At 39.0% G+C, this 13,644-nt stretch overlaps 1 protein-coding gene across 1 annotated transcript in view; it reads right to left on the bottom strand.

Annotated features, from left to right (window-relative positions):
* The window catches only part of LOC102133231 (uncharacterized), a 360,266-nt gene that overhangs the window by 163,575 nt on the left and 183,047 nt on the right, over positions 1-13,644 (bottom strand). The window contains exon 5 of the transcript XR_012426450.1: positions 1,412-1,490. The gene's annotated coding sequence lies outside the window, so the exon portion shown is untranslated. The remainder of the gene's footprint in view (positions 1-1,411; positions 1,491-13,644) is intronic.

Here is a 13,644-nt window from a genome sequence, read left to right as displayed (position 1 = left end):
AGTTTTGTCATGTATAAAATGTGGCTAGTAACATCTACATAAAGTACTGCAGAGGGCAGTGGTAAGGATCAAATGAGACATGTAGAATGCTCAGGATTGTTCTTAATGTTCCTGTGAAAGGAAAATAAAACTTGCAACCCCCAAATCACTAAGCCAAAGAGAAAAGTCAAGCTAAGAACTGCAGACAAACCTGCCTCCCATTCTACTCCTAAAAAAAAAAAAAAAAAAAAAAAAAAAGCTACAAAGATTAAAAAGATAAATACCTCTCTCCTAATTTGTCTGCAAAGAAAATCCCTTGTGGATAAAGGACAAACAGAACTCAAAGTCATCCTTCTGCTCATGTGAGACAAATGCATATCGGATTGTTTCCTTTGCCCTATTGTTTCACTAAGCCGGACTAAGCATAAGTGACTATTCCTGTAAATTGTATATTCAGTGAGAGGCTAATCAGAAACTTATAAGAATGAAACCATTTGTCTGTTATTTACCTATGACCTGGAAGCCCCTGCCCCACTTTGAGTTGCCCTGTCTTTCCAGACCAAACCAATGTACATCTTAGACATATTGATTGATGTCTCACGTCTCCCTAAAATGTATGAAACCAAGCTGTGCCCTGAACCCCTTGAGCACACGTTGTGAGGACCTTCTGAAACTGTGTCAGGGGTGCCTCCTTAACCTTAGCAAAATAAACTTTGTAAATTGATTTAGACTAGTATCAGATATGTTTTGGTTTACATTCTAAAGTCATCAGCTACTTTGTTATTTTAGGACAAATGAACTCTCAGTTGCTTAACAACTAACAGGTAGTTCACAGTCACTCAAATTCAGCTGTAGATCAAAGAGGGGAGGAACACACAGAGTCCCCTGCTCAACATAGGCACTCAAGCATCTAGGTTGATGGACACTCCACTCTCCGGAACATCTGCAGTACCTGCCGCAGCAGAGACAGATGGGGGTCATGGGCTGGGTGCTCTGTGTGTGGACCTATAAGTGACCCATCCCTACTGCCCAGTAGCAAGAACAGCAAGGGAGTTGGAAAGTGTAGGGGAGCAGATGAAGTGATTGGTGAACCTCCTGTCTCTGCCACGGATAATAATGTGATCTATAGAGAGAATGGCAGCAAGTAGAGACACAGTTGAAAAGACCGAAATATCACAACAAAGTCATTTCTGGAGTCAGATTTCAGTAATATAAATTTTTGAAGGAATGCTGTTGAATTAAACATTTTAACATAATACTCATTGTTAGTTTGACTTCTGAAAAGCAGTACTTCCAAAAATTTTGTTATTATTTTTCATGTTTTAAATTCATGTTTCAAACTTTTTCACGGATTGCAGATGGAAAGAATCTTGTTTTTAGAATCAAAAGTTGATCTTAGCCATTACTTTCAGCATGAACGTGTTTTACTTACCAAAGCTGCACTTCTTGTTTGCTGCCAGCAGGGGGAGGTGTAAGAATTCTTTAAGCTTCCTCACTAAACTTCAGAGATGCTAAAAGGGGCAGAGAAAGTAACAGATTATTAATCACTTTCCTAAAATCAAGCAGAGTTTCCCGCAGAGAGACACTGATTATCTTGGAATGTTTTGAATATAGCTTCCATTAGAATAACAAAAAGCACTTAAAAAAAAGTTGTGTAAAAGATGCCCTAAGTTTTTCTCTGGTTTTGTTTGTGACTATAGACTGCTTCACTTTTGGGGGAATGAGCTCCTCTATATTTCTTTTTTCTTTTCTTTTCTTTTCTTTCTTTTTTTTTTTTTTTTTTTTTTTTTTGAGACGGAGTCTCGCTCTGTTGCCCAGGCTGGAGTGCAGTGGCGCGATCTCCACTCACTGCAAGCTCCGCTGCCTCCTGGGTTAATGCCATTCTCCTGCCTCAGCCTCCCTAGAAGCTGGGACTACAGGCGCCCGCCACCACGCCCGGCTAGTTTTTTTGTGTTTTCAGTAGAGACGGGGTTTCACCGTGTTCGCCAGGATGGTCTCGATCTCCTGACCGCGTGATCCGCCCGCCTCGGCCTCCCAAAGTGTTGGGATTACAGGCGTGAGCCACCGCGTCTGGCCTCCTCTATATTTCTGACATAGAAATACGGAAACGAGTCACCTTTATCTGAGCCTATGAATGCTCTGATTCTATTAGGGAGCTGAGTCCTTCGCTCTATTCTCCTGTTCTTCAAAATTTCTTACACTTTCCCAGGAGTAACTACTGATGTCCTATCAGTGACTGCACTACAGCTTTGCTGTCCTGCTGACTATTCACCAATGTCCTTTCTCCGTGATTACGAGGTGATGCATCATCGCATATGGTCAGCTTGCTGACTTTTACTCAGGGGTTTAATGGAAGGGATTGTATTTTGGTTTGTTGGTTTGTTTCTTTGGCCTCTCTAGCTCATAAGAAAAGGTATCTGAATTGTAAGTAAATCTTATATTTTCTTGTTACTTAATTTTTAAAGTGTGTGTAAAATGAAGAAAAGATTAAACTAGAGTAGAGGAAAGAGAAGCTAATAAAATTTGCATCTAAGAATGATTTTATTGTTTTTCTGTTCTTTTTTTCTGGTTGTCACTTTGTGCAATCAATCCAAATAATTCAGATCAGGAAACTATCTCTTCCTTTGATTCTCATATAATATGGTACTTAGTTAAGTCTTTGGCATTTTGATCCAAACGTTTTCATTTTGATCTGAAACGTTTTTTTCAGATAGATAGATCCTTCTATCTGATTTTGTCTATATAGTGATGGCTATATAGATGATCTAGAATGTGGCATATTGTCCATCTTTTGCCCTCAGTGAATTATGAGATTATCTAATTTGTTGCATAAATACATACAGAGATATCTTTATGCTAGAGTTACAAAAAATTACACTGCATTATTCAGAATTTTAAAAACTTACTTAAAAAAATTAAGTCTACTATATAACTCCATATTCTGTTGCTATGGTTTGGCACTGTGTCCCCACCCAAATCTCATCTCATATTGTAATCCCCATAATCCCACATGTTGAAGGAGGGACCTGGTGGGATGTGATTGAACCACGGGGATGGTTTCCCCCATGTTGTTCTCATGATAGTGAGTGAGTTCCCACAAGATCTGATGGGTTAATAAGTGTTTGACAGTTCCTCCTTCACAGGCTCTCTCTTGCCTGTCGCCATGTAAGATGTGCCTGCTTCCTCTTCTGCCATAATTGTAGGTTTCTTGAGGCCTCACTAGCCATGTGGAACTGTGAGTCAATTAAACCTCTTTTCTTTATAAATTACCCAGTCTCAGGAAGTTCTTTATAGTAGTGTGAAACTGGACTGACACATCTATCATGTATGATTTTGGAAAAAATACTATCAAAATAACTTCAGTCTCCAATATGTTTACTAAGAAATTATAATTTTAAATTGCAATTTTCCACAACTTTCTTACTTTCATTTTTTGTTTTTTTGTTTGTTTAAGAGATGAGTTATCACTGTGTTACCCAGGGTAGACTCAAAATCCTGGGCTGAAGTGATCCTCCCTCATCAGGCTCCTGAGTAGCCAGCACTGCAAGCACACACCATCATACCAGTTTCTACTTTCTTTAAAAAGTGTTGCTTTAAATATTTGCTACTAGGAATAAAGTCTTACGACAAACATATCAACTTTTAAAAGACGACAACCTTAGATCAGAGTCTCTTGAAAGATTAAATGTCCTCTGTTAGATGTAAACAGTTCACCAATTTGGGAACATCTGTTCATACAGCTGGAGTCTAAAATATTTGGACTGGCTTGACAGACATCCACTATAAGACTTGCTACAGTGTCAGCAGTGTCTGTTCTGCCTTCTTACCACCTTCCTCCATGCCAACTCTTGCCCCTTAGCCCCAACACACTTTCGTACACAAACCTTTACTCAACTCTTTATACATCATTCTTTAACATTCTCTCTTTCTAATATATCTGTATTAAAGATGAGAAGAAGAAAGGAGGAGGAGGAGGAGATAGTGAGGAGGAGGACAAGGAGGGAGGAGAGTAAGAGGAAGGAGAAGGAAGAGGGAGAGAAGGAGGAGAAGAGGAAGAAGAATGGTAGTAATAGTGATGGAAGAAGAGGGAGAGTAGGGAAAGGAGAGAGAGAAAGGAAGAGGCAGAGGGTAGAAAGCAGACAGGGAGAAAAAGGAGAAGGGTGACAAGAGGAGGCAGAAATATATATATTTTTTTCACCAAGCAAGAAGCAACACTGAAGGAATCTTCAGTTGTAACCACCCATATCAGTGGTGTAGAGGAATCTCTGGTATTCTCTGATTTGGTCTGGTTCCACTGATGCTGGTGGTCTCTGCTGACATGCTGTCTCAAACTAGATTGTGTCTGTGGTTTTTCTGAGATGGTGTACAGCTCACTGCTTCTTGACCATCTCAAAAAGCAGAACGCTTCCTTGTGCCCTTCCCTCCTGGTAAGCACTGTTTGTGTTGTGTGATGGCCCCTTGGTTAACTTGGAGTCACCTATGAACTCTGTTCCCCTTCATATGGAGCCAAAGGAACCCCGAGGTCTTCCCTGTGTTGTGGAGAACAGAAAAGGCATGCTATCCTTCTCACGTTAGTGTGGTCTACACCAGCAAGTTTTGAATCTCCTAAAATATCTGGAAGAACAGCAGTCACCAGTGCCTTAAATGCAAAACTGACAACTCCAGATAAAGCTGAACTCCTTCACTATAGTCTACTTAGCTCAACCAAGGCAAAATAATTGGCCTGAAGATTTCACAGCTCAACGAGCATCCAGTCAGGGAGTAGATGTCAGTTTCCCGCTCCTTGCAAACAACCCCAATGTCTATGACTTGGGAGGGGTCTTTTCTATCACTTGGGTAGAAGAACCCCTTCTCTTCCATCACAGGGTGGTGAGGTAAAAATCTTTCATTAGTAACACTAAATTTCCCTCCAGGCCCATGCCCCGAATGGCCTTCCCTTTTCTGAGTCCTCTCTACCACTCTGGGAAGTAAAGAATGCTTATGTCAGTGGTGACTGGGCTGGCTCTGCCATTTAGAAAGTGCTGGCTGGGGCTGGGAGTAAGAAATATATTGCTTTCTCTCTTTACAATGAAGTCCTTAACTCTTCTTTGTTTTCATTTGTGGATTCCTGTTCCAATTCTATAGCAATGGAAAAATCCTATTTAACACCCTATTTCGCATTAGTTATTGCCATTAGTTATTTTGATCGTTCTTCAAGGTTTAAAATATAAAATATTCACATTAGAAAATAAAGGGCCAATGATGATTAATTTCCTAAGGTCACTCATCTAAGAAGCAGTTAATTTTATTTCTGTCTGATTCCAAAGTCCATGTTCCCCACTGCACCTCATGACTGCCCTTGGTAAATTATTTAACGTCTCTGGGCCTCATTTTTCACATCCATAAAGCTATGAGGACGAACTGTGTATCTGTTCTTATTCTTTTGATTTAAAATAGTTATGATTAGCTTAACAACATATTTTATTAGCTATTTGAATATTCAATGGGTATCTTTGGTTTCCCTTAACTGAATATTCTTTAAATAAATATTTAGTGAAGATAGTCACTATGCACCAGGCACTGTGCTAAGTATAGGTATTATAACACCAAAGAAAAAAGTTCCTCTTCTCATAGGTTACATTCTAGTGTGTGTATGTGTGTGTGCGCACTCACAACAGTTAAGTTACCGAATATATTTCATTTACATATAGATGTATGTAAAAATGTAATTTGCACAATATATATTTAGAAAACATAGAAACATAAACATATTATATGTAATGTATACAAATTATAGCAAGTAGTGGTATATTTTATGAAATAAATATGTAGGATAAAGATAGAGAATGAAAATTGGGTACTTTTTTGTTTTGAATCATCAAGAAAAAACTTTCTGAATGGAGAGTGGAGCAAGATGGCTAAAAAGAAGCGTTCATCATTCTTCCTTCCCTCACGAAAACTAAATTGAACAACTACCCACACCAAAAAAGCACCTTCATAAAAAACAAAAATCAGGTGAGCAATCACAGTACCTGGTTTTAAATATCATTGAAAGAAACACTGAAGAGGTAGGAAAGACAATCTTGAATTGCCATCGTCACCTGATGTGGTTAGGCTTTGTGTCCCCACCCAAATCTCATCTTGAATTATAATTCCCATAATCCCCACATATCAAGGAGATAATTGGATCATGGGAGTGGTTTCCCCTATGCTATTCTCATGATAGTGAGTGAGTTCTTACAAGATCTGATGGTTTCAAAAGGGACTCTTCCCCCTTCACTCAGCACTTCTCCTTCCTTCTGCCTTGTGAAGAAAGTGCCTTGCTTCCCCTTAGCCTTCCACCATGATTCTAAGTTTCCTGAGGCTCCCCAGTCATGCTGAACGGTGAGTTAATTAACTCTATTTCTTTTTTAAATTACCCAGAATTAGGCAGTTCTTTATAGCAATCTGAAAGTGGACTGATATACCACATCTCCCCTGTTTCCTGGCAGCAGCCATATGGCACAGAGAGAAAATCTGTGCACTTGAGGGAGGGAGAATGCGGTGACTGTGGGACTTTGCACTGTAACTCAGTGATGCCCTGTCACAGCAGAAAACAGTACCGGGCAGAACTCAACTGGTGCTGATGAAGGGAGCATTTAGATCATTCCTAGCCAGAAGGGAATTGTTCATCCCAGTGGTGGGAACCTGAGTGTCAGGAAACCCCACTACCTCAGGCTAAAGGGCTCTGGGATCCTAAACAAACTGGAAAAACAGTTTGGCCCACAAGGATAGTAATTACTGGGCAGGTCCTGGTGCTGTGCCAGAGTTGGAGCCAATGGATTTGAGGGGAATGAAAACTAGTGAAATACCAACTGGGCCAGCCAAGGTAGAGCTTGTGCCACCCATTCCCCAACCCCAGGGAGGGCAGCTCACTGCTCCAAGAGACTCCTTCCTTCCAGTTGAGGAGAGAAGAGAGAAGATTACTTTGTCTTGCAACTTGGATACCAGTTCAGCCACAGTAAAATCAGAATCATGCACAGTTGTGAGGCCCAGATTTCAGGCCCTAGCTCCCAGATGGCATTTCTAGACAAACCCTGGGTCAGAAGGGAATCTGCTGCCTTAGCAGGAAAAAAGCACCTATTCTCCTTTAGTCAGCAGGATTCATCACCTGCTGACTAAAGAGCCCTTAAACCCTCAATAATCAACAGTGACACCCAGCTAGTACTCTCTGCAGGCCTTGGATGAGACTGAGACATGTGCTGGCTTCAGGTGTGACCCAGCGCATTCCAAATTGTGGTGTCTATGGAGAGACTCCTACTACTTGAGAAAAGGAGAAGAAAAAGTAAAAGGGACTTTGTTTTGCAGCTTAGGTACCAGTCCAAGCACAGTCGGGTAGAGCACTTGGGGTCCTCTATTCTAGGCCATTGCTCTTGGATGGTATTTCTGGACCTTCCCTGGGCTACAGAGGAGCCCACTGTCCTGAAAGGAAAGTTCCAAGCCTAGTAACATTTACCACAGACTGATCGAAGAGCCCTTAGACCTTGGGCAAACATCAGCAGTGCCCAGGTGGAACTGGCTCTCCACCCCTGGCTCTTAGACGGCATCTCTGGACTCAGCCTGGCTGGGGGAAACTTACTACCCTGAAGGGAAAGACACAAGCCTGGTTGTGTCTCAATTATTTTAATACACAGGGAAGCTGAAGTGGGCATAAGTCAATGGCCCTCTATTCTAGCTACTGAAGCTCAAGGGGCACACCTATGGGAATCTTATTACTCCCCAAACATGTAGAAGTTCTTTGGAGGCACTTTTGCTTTACACTGCTGTCTTGTGACTGTTCTGGCTTCAAGAGTAGTTTGCTAAATACTATTCATGACTTCCCCATTGGAGGGAAGTGAGCCCTGCTATATAATGACACACAATAGAAACCAGTCTAGATTTGAGCCTGTAAGATGAGACGAAATGATTGGCTTTGTCCTCAATTGTTGTTGATTCTGTTGGGAAGGCAAAACAAATACCTCTGTAATTTTTACTACTTTGTTCTGTATTCTGTAATATAACTGAATTATACCATGGTCATACTATAATATTGTGTAATACTGGCATTGTTGGTAAGATCCAACTACACTAAGTAATAAGACTTATGACAATGCTAATATTGATTATAAAATGTATTTGGAGATTGACTTAAAGCTCCTTCAGGACATACAGCTTATGTATTACCATTTTTATCTTATGCACAGTAACTACTAGCCCCTGAAAGAAATGGATCTGGCTCATCATCCTCTGATTTCTGTGTTAAATAGTTCTTCACAAGCTTATCATAAGACAAAAGTAACGGTAGGTCAAGGGGGGAAAGAATAATAAAATTAACACAAGGATATAAAAATGTACATAATGGGTTTACAGGACAAATCAGTTATTTCTTTAAATCTATCCCTGTACTGACTTCTCCAAATGTTAGGCATATTTGTGTTGGTGCTATTGCTATATACATGCCATAAATGCTGCACCAAATGTAAATGATGATAACAAATGTCATCGTTTTCTGTGGGAGGTTCATGGCCAGAGACCAAGGGGTAGAATTTTCCATTGTTTTCTGGCATTTAACGTTAGCATTAAGAAATCAAACTCCAACCTGTTTTGTTTTTACACCTTACAGGTGGCTTTCTTTTCGGTTACCTGAAAATTTACTCTTCTATTCTTAAAGTTCAACAAGTTAAACGTGACATTTTTCAGTGTTGGTTGCTTGATGATGATGATGATGATGATGATGATGATGATGACGTGTTTCCTAAAACACACTACCCTTCATTAAAAACTCTAGATGTCAATGTATGTTTCAGAAAAAAGTGTTATTCCATTATTCCTTTCAATACTTTTTCTGTTTTGCTTACTGAATTTCCTATTTTGTGGACACTGATTTTCATTTTTGTTTAATGTTTAATTTTTGTGGAGACATAGGTGTATATATTTATGAGCTACATGAGATACTTTGATAGAGTCATATAATGTGTAAAATCACCTCAGGGTAAATGGGGTATCCATTCCTCAAGCTTTTATCCTTTGTTTTACAAACTATCCAATTATACCCTTTTAGTTATTTTTAAATGTCCAATTACTTTTTTATTGATTTATTTTGGATTATCTTTGAAATCACATTTTATTGTTATATTCATAATTTTTTATTGACTTTTTCTTAGCAATTCCTCTAATTATCTCAAGCCTCTCTGGAAAAGTAATTTGGTATTCAACCATTTATTCTGTCCCTGGGTGTTATTTTTTAGATGTTGTTTCTGTAATAATGTTACTTGCAATCTTAATTCACCAATAACTTCTTGTATTAGTCAACTTACAATAATACTAAACTGTTTCATTGTGGGCTGAATTTGAAAGGAAATTTCATTTGTTCCTTGTGGTCTGTATCCTTCTAGAACTAGTCTTATGGGATTTTTATTTTTTAAATGTGGTATATTTTCACAATTGCCATGCCAATTCTTTGCATTTTCTTTCTGGTTGAGATGAGTAACTCTACCCAAATCTATTTATTTCAGCCACTTGGCCCCCTTGAAGGCTCAGATTAGCTGTTTCATCCACTTTTCTGTAACCTGATGGCAGTAGTTAAGTGTTTTTAGGAGGAAAATGGAAGTGGGGAGGAGCTCATTAGGGTCTAGGCACATCCTTCAGAGAAGGTCACAGGCTCTTCACTTAAATGTTCTGTATCACTTCACTTATTTGGGAAAGAACTTTAATCCTAAAACAGAATCTATTAGGACTTTGAATTTTGTCTGAAATTCATCAGGAAGTCCTGGGAAATGTCAGTCCTCTCCAGAGGTTTTTCTCTGGTCCGTTTCTATTGGCTCTGTTGGTGTGGCCTTTTCTCTACTGGATTTTTCCTTGACTCTTCCCGAAAGAACTGTCTTATCCTCTCAGCTTCAGCTGGCATGCTGCTTTCTAACCTGGTGATGGTGGGCACAATTCTAAATAAGAACACTGAGAATTTTGTCTCTCCAATTCTGCTACTGTAATATGGGAGTATAGATAGGAGTCTCTGTATTCAGCTCCATGTCAGAACTCTTTGCCTCGATCACTACTTTTTGAACTTGGTGATACGTGGTTCCTCCTCTTTTCTTGTTTTGTTGTTGGGTGAACTTTGTAACACTTTTACTTATTTATATAATATTTGATTCACTCTATTATCTCCTGGGTGAGAGGACTTCTGTGTTCTGGCTTTATTCTGCCCTTTTACTCTAAAATCTATATTTAATATAACTATTATTATGATACAAGCAATACATATCCATAAACACACACAAATGTAACAAGTAACAAAAACATCTGTAATTCTGCCATGAGGCAATCATTATTGTTAAGGTAGAGATAGTATTTTTCTACGATAATATAGATAACTTTTAATGTATATATAATTATATGTTAATAAACTTTCTATGTATGTATACGTTATTTTGCCAAATTAATATACAGTTTTGGTTTGCTATTATTCTCTTCTTTTAAGATGCTTTTAAAGTATGATTTCATGTCAGTAAATACTATTTTAAATTGATCCGGTGCATCCCATTTTACGAATCTAATTCTTTTAACCAGTATTATATTGTAGCATACTTAGATTTTTTCCAATTAGTCCTATTTTAAACAATGTTGAGATGCACATGCTTGTACATCATATTTTGTGATATTGCCTTTTTTTTCCTTCAGACAAAGTCCAAGTGGCAAGCGCAAATGATTATTGGAGAAGGAATCCACATTCATACTGAGACTGCAAACAATATTGTCTTTCTTCAATTACAGTTGGTCTAGATGGTTTGGACACTCCAGGAACAACTATCTTTGATTTCTATAACAACTACATTTTGGAGCTAAAAAGACAATACTAGAATATGGTAGTGCATGTGTAGTTATAGCACTGAATAAATTTCCAAAAGGATTTATATAGCAATTGATTTGGATCTTAAGCCCTCATGACCAAGATCCTGAATTTTTAAAAAAGCTACTACAGAGCTGGTAAGCGACTAATGTATTTTGCTGGATTAGAAGACATCAACCTTCAGTCTTATGATTAGCAATTTAAAGTGTTATTAAAAATTCTAAAACTGCATTTAAGTGATGAAAAATTGCTGTGTCATACTGAGACTACTAAGAACAATGTGTGATACAGCAATAACTCATCCAAAAACAGCAAACTCATGACTTGTTTCTTGTTTTGCCCTTACCACCGAAAACTTCTCTTTCTCTCCAGCACCGTCAGCTACCAGGGATGGGGAGGGAAGGGACAGAGAGAGAAACTCACGAACTCACAAATTTGCCCTGATGCAACCATCTGCAAGGTCATCCCACATACACTAACATCTGCTGGGACTTGGATGCAGCTGCTCTGAAGGGAAGTTGGGACAGAAAAGGAAGGGGACTGTTGCTCAATCTTACTTTCTTTGGCTGCTGGTGCTGGTTCATCCTGCATAAAGCACTGGCAAATTGGAACAAGCTTCTATTGACCAAGATATTATCATGTTGAGACCACTCCAGCAATCCCAGAGTCCCCAGTGAGAGTGCAGAATCCACCGATTCCAGGTTGGACTGAGTTATTACTAGAAACAGTCCTAGGGCCACTTTCTTATAGTCTAGGTGCCTCACAGAAACAGCTTATGTACTCCACTTTCTAGGGACAGGGAGCTCTGTTCCCAAACCACAAGGGGGCTGAACAGGATCCCAAATTTGCATCTCTTAAGAAAAAGAGAAAAGAAAAGAAAACCACTTCTGATCCTGACCAAACGTTGTTTTTGTTTTTGTTTTTGTTTTTCCTATTTTGGAACTCAATCTTGCCCACTCCATATGCTTCTGAGGTCTTGTCTTATATATTTTTTCTTATTCCAAAATTCCAGTCCCATACAGGAATGCTCCATAAAGTGGCTTATATAGAGCTTCTTCAGTAAAATCACAAAAAGGGCAGGTGCATTGGTGACTCTCCTGAGAATGTTGTGTGCAGTGATACACCTCGATACTCCTATCACCTCAAATAAAGCCAGGCCTGTTGAATGAACAAAGCAGAAAATCAAGGGACATGGATAAGCAGATAAGTTTGCTTCCAAGAAGAAAGAGTAGTGATCCCTCAGGAATACTTGCCTTTTCCAACCTATGATCTTCTTGTTACCCAGGAGAATGCCTTACTTCAGCTTTGGCAGGTGTGAGTAGGGTAGACTTTGCTCAATTAATCTATGAATTTACATTTTATTGAGTTCAGCCAGCCTTGTGCTATGTGACTTAGGAAAATCACAAACATATGGATGCCTCTGTTGTCATCAAATCATTTGAAAAATGCTAAACAAATTCTGGAGGTAGTGTTTGGTGTTTGAGATGCACTTAGACAAAACAGAGGCTAGGCAGCAAATGCCATTTTTGCTTTAAAGAGTCCTGGGATAAACCAGAAATGATAGGTGATCATATTTAATAGAATTAAAACTAAGATACAGCTGGAATCCGATCAGATCACTAAGTAGGAGAGCCTTGCCATGCATATAGAGATGTCATGAACAGAGCAAACAAATAGGATTTATTTATATGTAAGGCCCAGAATAGAGGACAAATGGACAAATACCCCAAGACAGAGGCATTTACTTGGATTGAGCTGCTTTTCACGTGCATAGTTTTTAAAGCTCTTCACCACAACAGCAGGGTTGTAAAAACTGCTTATAGCAGACCCAAGGCATGTGTTGTGGGTCTTATCCAACAGTAGCTGATTTCTTGAACCTGACACAACTAATCAGGTAGCCAAACAGTTTGGTGTGGTGGCCACGTTGACAGAGTTTCTGCCATCTTTCAAATGTGGCTTCCATGTTCTCTGCCATCTGCATTCCAGAGGGCCAGGAATGTGGAGGAGCACATGTGGGAGGATTTTAATGAATCAGACCTGAAACGACATATGTCATTCCCTCTCACGTTTTATTGGCCAACAGAGTCTCAGACAGAATTGGGAAACAGGGTTCAGCTGAGGCTTCGACAGAATAGGAGAACATATGTTTTGGTGATCAGGCTTTGTCTCTAGGGTATTTGTTTAATTATATAAAGGTTGATAAAGATTCTCCCACACAGTGCTGACTAATACAGACAAGAGATGTTAATGGAAAACACTTACTGAATGTTCATGATGTACTTGGCACTGTTTTGTGAACTATATGCGTATAAATTACATCAATCCTCACCAACTTCTGAGATATATAATGCAATTATTTCCACATCCATACAGATGATGCAACAAAGATTCAGAAAAAACTAAGCAAGCTTTTCAAGATTACAGAGCCAGCAAGTGGTGTAGCGAGGAATGCAGTTAGATGGCAGAGAAGTAGATGAGGATGTCCGCCTGACTGCAGAGGCTGGCATAGAATCTTTAGATGTGAGTTCAAGTTTACAACCAGACAGCCTGATACCCTGAGTCTGTGATATAGTCTAGATCCTCTTTACCTACAATGTCAAAAATCCCTTAATGTGATGGGCTTATTATTTATTTCAGGCTCTTTAGTTTTGGGGAATTTTCATTTGTTTGTTTTTAAATTTATTTTGATTGCATATATTTAAGGTATGTAACATGGTGTTTGGATATACACATATATGTATATCAGTATTTTGGTTTTGTTCTGGTTTTGATTATTATTTTTTTAACCAGCCACATGGTTTACAATATGCAGTTTCTGTAAA

The sequence above is a fragment of the Macaca fascicularis genome, chromosome 17 (genome assembly GCF_037993035.2).
Source record: "Macaca fascicularis isolate 582-1 chromosome 17, T2T-MFA8v1.1".
Lineage (NCBI taxonomy): Eukaryota > Metazoa > Chordata > Mammalia > Primates > Cercopithecidae > Macaca > Macaca fascicularis.
Note: the sequence above shows the minus strand (reverse complement) of the source record. Positions and strands in the feature narration are given on the sequence as shown.